Source organism: Schistocerca piceifrons, chromosome 2 (genome assembly GCF_021461385.2).
Source record: "Schistocerca piceifrons isolate TAMUIC-IGC-003096 chromosome 2, iqSchPice1.1, whole genome shotgun sequence".
NCBI classification, from domain to species: domain Eukaryota; kingdom Metazoa; phylum Arthropoda; class Insecta; order Orthoptera; family Acrididae; genus Schistocerca; species Schistocerca piceifrons.
Window position 1 is genome coordinate 251955657 of NC_060139.1, and position 7744 is coordinate 251963400.

The 7744-nt window shown below is 44.4% G+C and overlaps 1 pseudogene; it reads left to right on the plus strand.

The window, feature by feature from the left end:
• The first annotated feature begins 6610 nt into the window (after positions 1 to 6610).
• On the plus strand, positions 6611 to 6728 carry LOC124778686 (annotated as a pseudogene).
• Positions 6729 to 7744: the final 1016 nt, after the last annotated feature.

Genomic DNA, 7744 nt, shown 5'->3' on the forward strand with positions numbered 1-7744 from the left:
AAGTAACGTCAACACTCAAAATTACACCGAATAAAAAAATTTGGGCGCTGTTAAAAAATAAAAAAAAGCCATGCTGGTTTTCATATCTTCGTAATGAACAAGGTTGCGAGACAGCCAGTATGCTGGTAAATCTCCTCCTGATCGTAAAACAATATATGGCTCTTTTTTTTTTATGTTACTGCCACACGAAATATTATTTGAGGTGGTTAAGATAAATGGGACACCTGTATGAACAGGCTGCGCGAATTAAATTCAAAAGAGAAGAGTCGATCAAAGCTTTGATACGCCACCGGTAGAAAGGGGCAGCTGTGCAGGAAAACGGTTTCAAGATTAAGGATTAAGGCGGTTGTGGATACAGCAACGGTGATCAAAGTGCGAAGTGCAGTAGGTCTTTTGCCTTTAACAAAAACGTTCCCAACTGCATTGCATCGCTAATTAATGGAAGTTTACCAATGGAGCGTAATATCACAAAAATAGTTGTGGTTCTGGTGCTAGGAATTTGAGAAAGGAAGAACAGACATGCGAGTTAGGCAAAGATTAGGGCAGCGAGTCACCTTTACCTCACGTCATGTCGAAGGGTTGACTGAAGCCCATCGCCGCATTCACGCGAGGCAGTCTCTACACGATCTCAGCATCTACATCTACATCTACATTCATCTACATTTATACTCCGCAAGCCACCCAACGGTGTGTGGCGGAGGGCACTTTATGTGCCACTGTCATTACCTCCCTTTCTTGTTCCAGTCGCGTATGGTTCGCGGGAAGAACGACTGTCTGAAAGCCTCCGTGCGCGCTCTAATCTCTCTGATTTTACATTCGTGATCTCCTCGGGAGGTATAAGTAGGGGGAAGCAATATATTCGAAACCTCATCCAGAAACGCACCCTCTCGAAACCTGGCGAGCAAGCTACAACGCGATGCAGAGCGCCTCTCTTGCAGAGTCTGCCACTTGAGTTTGTTAAACATCTCCGTAACGCTATCACGCTTACCAAATAACCCCGTGACGAAACGCGCCGCTCTTCTTTGGATCTTCTCTATCTCCTCCGTCAACCCGATATGGTACGGATCCCACACTGATGAGCAATACTCGAGTATAGGTCGAACGAGTGTTTTGTAAGCCACCTCCTTTGTTGATGGACTACATTTTCTAAGGACTCTCCCAATGAATCTCAACCTGGCACCCGCCTTACCAACAATTAATTTTATATGATCATTCCACTTCAAATAGTTCCGCACACATACTCCCAGATATTTTACAGAAGTAACTGCTACCAGTGTTTGTTCCGCTATCATATAATCATACAATAAAGGATCCTTCTTTCTATGTATTCGCAATACATTACATTTGTCTATGTTAAGGGTCAGTTGCCACTCCCTGCACCAAGTGCCTATCCGCTGCAGATCTTCCTGCATTTCGCTACAATTTTTTAATGCTGCAACTTCTCTGTATACTACAGCATCATCCGCGAAAAGCCGCATGGAACTTCCGATTCTATCTACTAGGTCATTTTTATATATTGTGAAAAGCAATGGTCCCATAACACTCCCCTGTGGCACGCCAGAGGTTACTTTAATGTCTGTAGACGTCTCTCCATTGAGAACAACATGCTGTGTTCTCTTTGCTAAAAACTCTTCAATCTAGCCACACAGCTGGTCTGACATTCCGTAGGCTCTTACTTTGTTTATCAGGCGACAGTGCGGAACTGTATCGAACGCCTTCCGGAAGTCAAGAAAAATAGCATCTACCTGGGAGCCTGTATCTAATATTTTCTGGGTCTCATGAACAAATAAAGCGAGTTGAGTCTCACACGATCGCTGTTTCAGGAATGTATGTTGATTCCTACATAGTAGATTCTGGGTTTCCAAAAACGACATGATACTCGAGCAAAGAACATGTTCTAAAATTGTACAACAGTTCGACGTTAGAGATATAGGCCTATAGTTTTGCGCATCTGCTCGACGACCCTTCTTGAAGACTGGGACTACCTGTGCTCTTTTCCAATCATTTGGAACCTTCCGTTCCTTTAGATACATGCGGTACACGGCTGTTAGAAGGGGGGCAAGTTCTTTCGCGTACTCTGTGTAGAATCGAATTGGTATCCCGTCAGGTCCAGTGGACTTTCCTCTGTTGAGTGATTCCAGGATTTAGAGAAGGAACTGCAGTGCGGTCTTCCTCTGTGAAACAGCTTTGGAAAAAGGTGTTTAGTATTTCAGCTTTACGCGTGTCATCCTCTGTTTCAATGCCTTCATCATCCCGGAGTGTCTGGAGATGCTGTTTCGAGCCACTTACTGATTTAACGTAAGACCAGAACTTCCTAGGATTTTCTGTCAAGTCGGTACATAGAATTTTACTTTCGAATTCACTGAACGCTTCGCGCATAGCCCTCCTTTCGCTAACTTTGACATCGTTTAGCTTCCGTTTGTCTGAGAGGTTTTGTCTGCGTTTAAACTTGGAGTGAAGCTCTCTTTGCTTTTGCAGTAGTTTCCTAACTTTGTTGTTGTACCACGGTGGGTTTTTCCCGTCCCTCACAGTTTTACTCGGCACGTACCTGTCTAAAACGCATTTTACGATTGCCTTGAACTTTTTCCATAAACACTCAACATTGTCAGTGTCGGAACAGAAATTTTCGTTTTGATCTGTTAGGTAGTCTGAAATCTGCCTTCTATCACTCTTGCTAAACAGATAAACCTTCCTCCCTTTTTTATATTCCTATTAACTTCCATATTCAGGGATGCTGCAACGGCCTTATGATCACTGATTCCCTGTTCTGCACATACAGGGTCGAAAAGTTCTGGTCTGTTTGTTATCAGTAGGTCCAAGATGTTATCTCCACGAGTCGGTTCTCTGTTTAATTGCTCGAGGTAATTTTCGGATAGTGCACTCAGTATAATGTCACTCGATGCTCGGTCCCTACCACCCGTCCTAAACATCTGAGTGTCCCAGTCTGTATCTGGTAAATTGAAATCTCCACCTAAGACTATAACATGCTGAGAAAATTTATGTGAAATGTATTCCAAATTTTCTCTCAGTTGTTCTGCCACTAATGCTGCTGAGTCGGGAGGTCGGTAAAAGGAGCCAATTATTAACCTAGCTCGGTTGTTGAGTGTAACCTCCACCCATAATAATTCACAGGAACTATCCACTTCTACTTCACTACAGGATAAACTACTACTAACAGCGACGAACACTCCACCACTCCAGATAGTGTACTGGGTATAATGTTTAATAAACATTTTCGCGCAGTGGAATTCTTACCTTAGTTTTCATTTACCCTTGTACACTTCACGGGTAAAAAATAAAATATAAAACGACCGTTGGTTGTTTAATCGAACGAATACAAACAGGACTTATATAGTATAAATGTTACAGGCTACTTGGGTTACAGTTCACAGTATTAATCACGTCATACGACGGCACAAAATACCTAAGATCCAAGAAAAACTCTGTGTCATTTCATATATTTCATGGTATGATGCTCTCTTTTACTGTTAGACTGCCACTTTTAATTCTACTTAACTTGTCTCTACCTGATGATATGGCTCCACCTGCTGCGCGGAGTGGGACCTCATCCATCCCGTGATTGTCATGTCACAACAAATATTTCAGTTTGCTCAAAAAAATAGTGAAAAGCATGAATATAATTCTAGGATGAAAACCAACCACTAGAAAACCTTCAATGGGTAAATGAGTCAGATACATGGCTCCACATGTGTTAAATATCGCTTGACTAATGTGGTGGAGTTTAAGACTGCATTAAACAGCTTTATATTACGCACCTTCTTGTATTCCGTTGAAAAGTATCTTCACGGAAGATACCGCCGTAGGCCGTAGGCGGAACTTAAGTCACTAATTTGCCACAAAAACAGTATGCTCGTCCGCTCCAGCGAACAAAACGCAATTAACACTCAAATATGACTAACAGGCTGAAGTCCTTTGTTCAACAACTCGAAGTCTCATACTTGGTACTGTTTTCCACAAACTAAAAGTTACAATTATTTACTATCAGAAACAGTCTTGATCACAATTTATTTATTACGGTGACCGGTTTCGACCGCTACTGTGGTCATCTTCAGACCAATGAGTAAGAAGCTCCTTCTGCTGGAGAATCACTACTGAATTCTCCATCAGAAGGAGGTTCTTACTCATTGGACTGAAGATGACCACAGTAGTGGTCGAAACCGTCACCTTAATAAATAAATTATGATCAAGACTGTTTTAAATGGTAGATATTTGTAACACATTGATCACTGTCACTCCCATAATGTATTCAAAAGTAATTAATAGTTACAAAGTTCAACTGCTGCACATGGAAACCAAGTTCCACAAAAGTTTGCTCTTAGTACGCGCACAGTGATGTAGATCCTTGGGAAAACAGTGAGTGGTCTAACAAAGTTTGTGAAGCAGGTTACAACATCAAACTACGGGAATGGACCATCGACGGAGCTGCAGAGGCCAGGCAGTGTCAATGCAGGAGACAGATGGTCGGCAGCAGGCGGCGGCGCCGTAGTGGAGCAGATGTCCGTTTGTAGCTCTGGCATGACGTGGACTGCCACTGCATGGCAGTGAGCGGACTTAAATACTGTCGCGTGGCTATATATCGCAGACACTATTTTATGTTATGTAGGTTGCAGATGTTTATAGGTCCCCCCAGGTAAGCGACCCTTTCTGGTGCTGAAAGGACCGCCTCTTGGAACCGCTGCAAAACTGTTTTGTTGTGCCGAGTGGTTGAGTGGCATGTAGGCAACCTGCGACGTTGTTGTGCCAGATGGGTTGTCAGCCTTACAGGCGGAATGCCGTAACATGTCAGGTAACCGTAAAATTGCAACGTCGCGAAAATGGCATGCGACAAATGTGTACTACATGCTTGTGGTGCAAATGGTTAGCCTAAACGGGCAAAGTAGGTAACAGTGTTGACATCTACACTCTATATTAAAAGATAAGATAAAGTAGGCGGATTCTCATTAAGAAATCGTATCTCAATGCTGGTTGTTTGTAAGAGATAGGAGTTATGCTACATGAAACAAGGAGAAACATCTATTACCATGTCTTGGTGTTTGCCAGGGGCAGGACCGAGGCCTATCGATATTACGATTTTTCATTCGTATCAGTCGGTATCCCATGACTGTCCCTCAAAAAAGTAATTCGTTGGTTCTGCAGGGTCACGCTCAAAAACATGCATGCCCTCAGCACCTTCATATGACTAGTGCCTGAGAACACAGATTGTTCACTCGGCCATGTACGAGCTTAGAGCAACGTCATGTGCCTTTAGTAAGGAAGTGGGCTTGTTTGCGAGTAGTTTCTACACGGACAGTACGATGACTTCTGGGCCATCACGCAATCTCGCTGCAGCGAACATTGTTGCAGTTTCACGTGGCTCGCAGCAGCAGAGAGAAATGCGGCGACAGTTGAGCACTCAACACGAAACACAGGAGTAGCACCAGCTCGCCTCTCCAGATGAGTCCCCGTTTTGTGTGTAGAATCACGTTGGACGCATCCATGTTTGGAGGCTACGATGGGAAGCAACGTTGTGAGACTGCTTTTGTCATAGTAGTATGTCGCAGCACCTGGTTCGGAGGTGCGGTATGCCATTGGGTACAAAACTCAATCATCTCTGATTTTTATACCTGTAATTTGTAGAGCAGGCCTTACGTTTCTGGCGTTTTAGGTTCGGTGACTGTGCTCTGTCCTCACATTATATGTGATACTTTGTTTCAAAGAGGTAACCTTATACCACATGATCCCCATGTGTCCTGGCTTACGCCGGTAAAGGGGTCGACTGTTCCACCGACTTGCACATTCTCCAAATGTGTGACCCACTGCAAACATGAGATCCTGGGTTCTCGAGTGACTCAAACCGCTCCAATCGCTAGCTGCTACCACTGATGAGCCCTGACATAGAGCTGAGGCATCATGGAATAACGTAACTATATCTATCATGCAAAATAAGTTCATCACTGAGCCCAATCGTTGTGTCTGCTAGAAGTGGCAGCTCTCTTTACCAGATGTTGGACACTGTATGTTGTGGATTACTTCGTAAACAACACCAAGGAGAGGTGGTCTACAGAGTGCTGTAGCGGCTGTCGTTATAGGAAAGCTGGACAGGAGCAGAAATGATTAGCCAACAAGTAAATACAGTAAACAGAAGCTTTACTTAACTGGTAGCTTTCTGCAAGCGCATGAAGACTCTTAACAAAGGGAAATGAAGCAGTAAAGTTCAGTTAATATAACAGCAACAAGAGTATCACTGAGAGACGCTCTCTTAATTAATGCATGAGCGATAGTAACAGGGCCGTGACTGGGGTGCAACTCGGCTTTCTTGGGATTGGACCGCACCTCGTTGCGATTGGGCTGAGTGGCTGCCGCTCCCGACCCTCTACAGTTTGCGGAAGAGGACGCTCGTGGTACAGAGCTGCTGGGGGCGTGGCTCAGCAGGCGTGCTCCACTGGGACCACCGGATCCTGCAAGACTGCTGTCGGCATCTGATGGAAATTTATGTTGCCCTTACAAACCGTGGGATGCCAGTAGTGTGGTATCGATATATGATAGCACACTCCATAACCTCTGATCATTTACAAGTTTAATGATATATTCGTCCTCTACACTACATACTGCCAACGGCCTTGCCGCAGTGGTAACACTGGTTCGCGTCAGATCACCGAAGTTAAGAGCTGTCGGGCTGGACTAGCACTTGGATGGGTGACCATCAGGGCTGCCGAGCGCTGTTGGCACGCGGGATGCGCTTAGCCCTTGTGAGGCAAACCGAGGAGCTACTTGATTGAGAAGTAGCGGCTCCGGTCTCGCAAACTGACACAGAGCCTGGAGAGCGGTGTGCTGACCACATGACCCTTCATATCCGCATCCAGTGACTCCTGTAGACTGAGGATGACACGGAGGTCGGTCGGTACCGTTGGGCCTTCCAAGGCCTGCTAGGACGGAGTTTAGGAGATACTACATACTCACAGTGTGTATAACATTTCACATCAAGTCGTACTTATAATTAGGAATGTAGTACTGTGGTCTTTCATAATTGAAAGCATGTAATGTATCATTTCCGAGTGGCGCAAGTGTGCTCTAGCAGTACTTACTACGTATGATGTGTCAGTTTCTAGAGGAAGGAAGACTCTTCAGTATGGGTTTTTTGTTCTAATACTCTTAAACAGGCCAGATTATGGTCGAGTTATTTTCCCACGGGTGCCGGTGTACTCCAATACATGTTTCAGAGAAACTTGTACAAGTCCTGGAAATGGGAACAGGAAATGATCAGTGAAAAGGCCTACCACCTACTCGTAATTCTGACCGGCCAGCAGACCTAAATGTTCTACAATTTCGTGGAGCGATTTGGAGCTTTAGAAGTTGTGTGACCTCTGGGCTGAAGGTGATGTTTCCGTAGTGAATTTCTTAAAAGCGCAGAAAGTAATCCTTCTTGATCAACCGAGTTCTTTTGTGAAGCACAGAAAATTGATAGCTCCGAAAGTGCGTTTCCGGAAGCGGCTGTGGATTTGGGTTTCAATCATTCCGCTTTTTCAGGGAAGTGTTGCCTTTTAGCGATCGCCTAGACAGTTCAATAGGTCGAGTCCTCATATTACATTGTGAAGCCGAGTAGCTAGCCGGGCCGTGGTGTTTAGCCAGCGAAACGGACTTGGCGAGGTTTTCGTTGAAGCCAACAGATTATGGTCGTCTTACTGCAAGTTTAAGTGTGTTTTATTCTGTGTCTGTCTTTTCCTATTCACTTTGAATTATAATT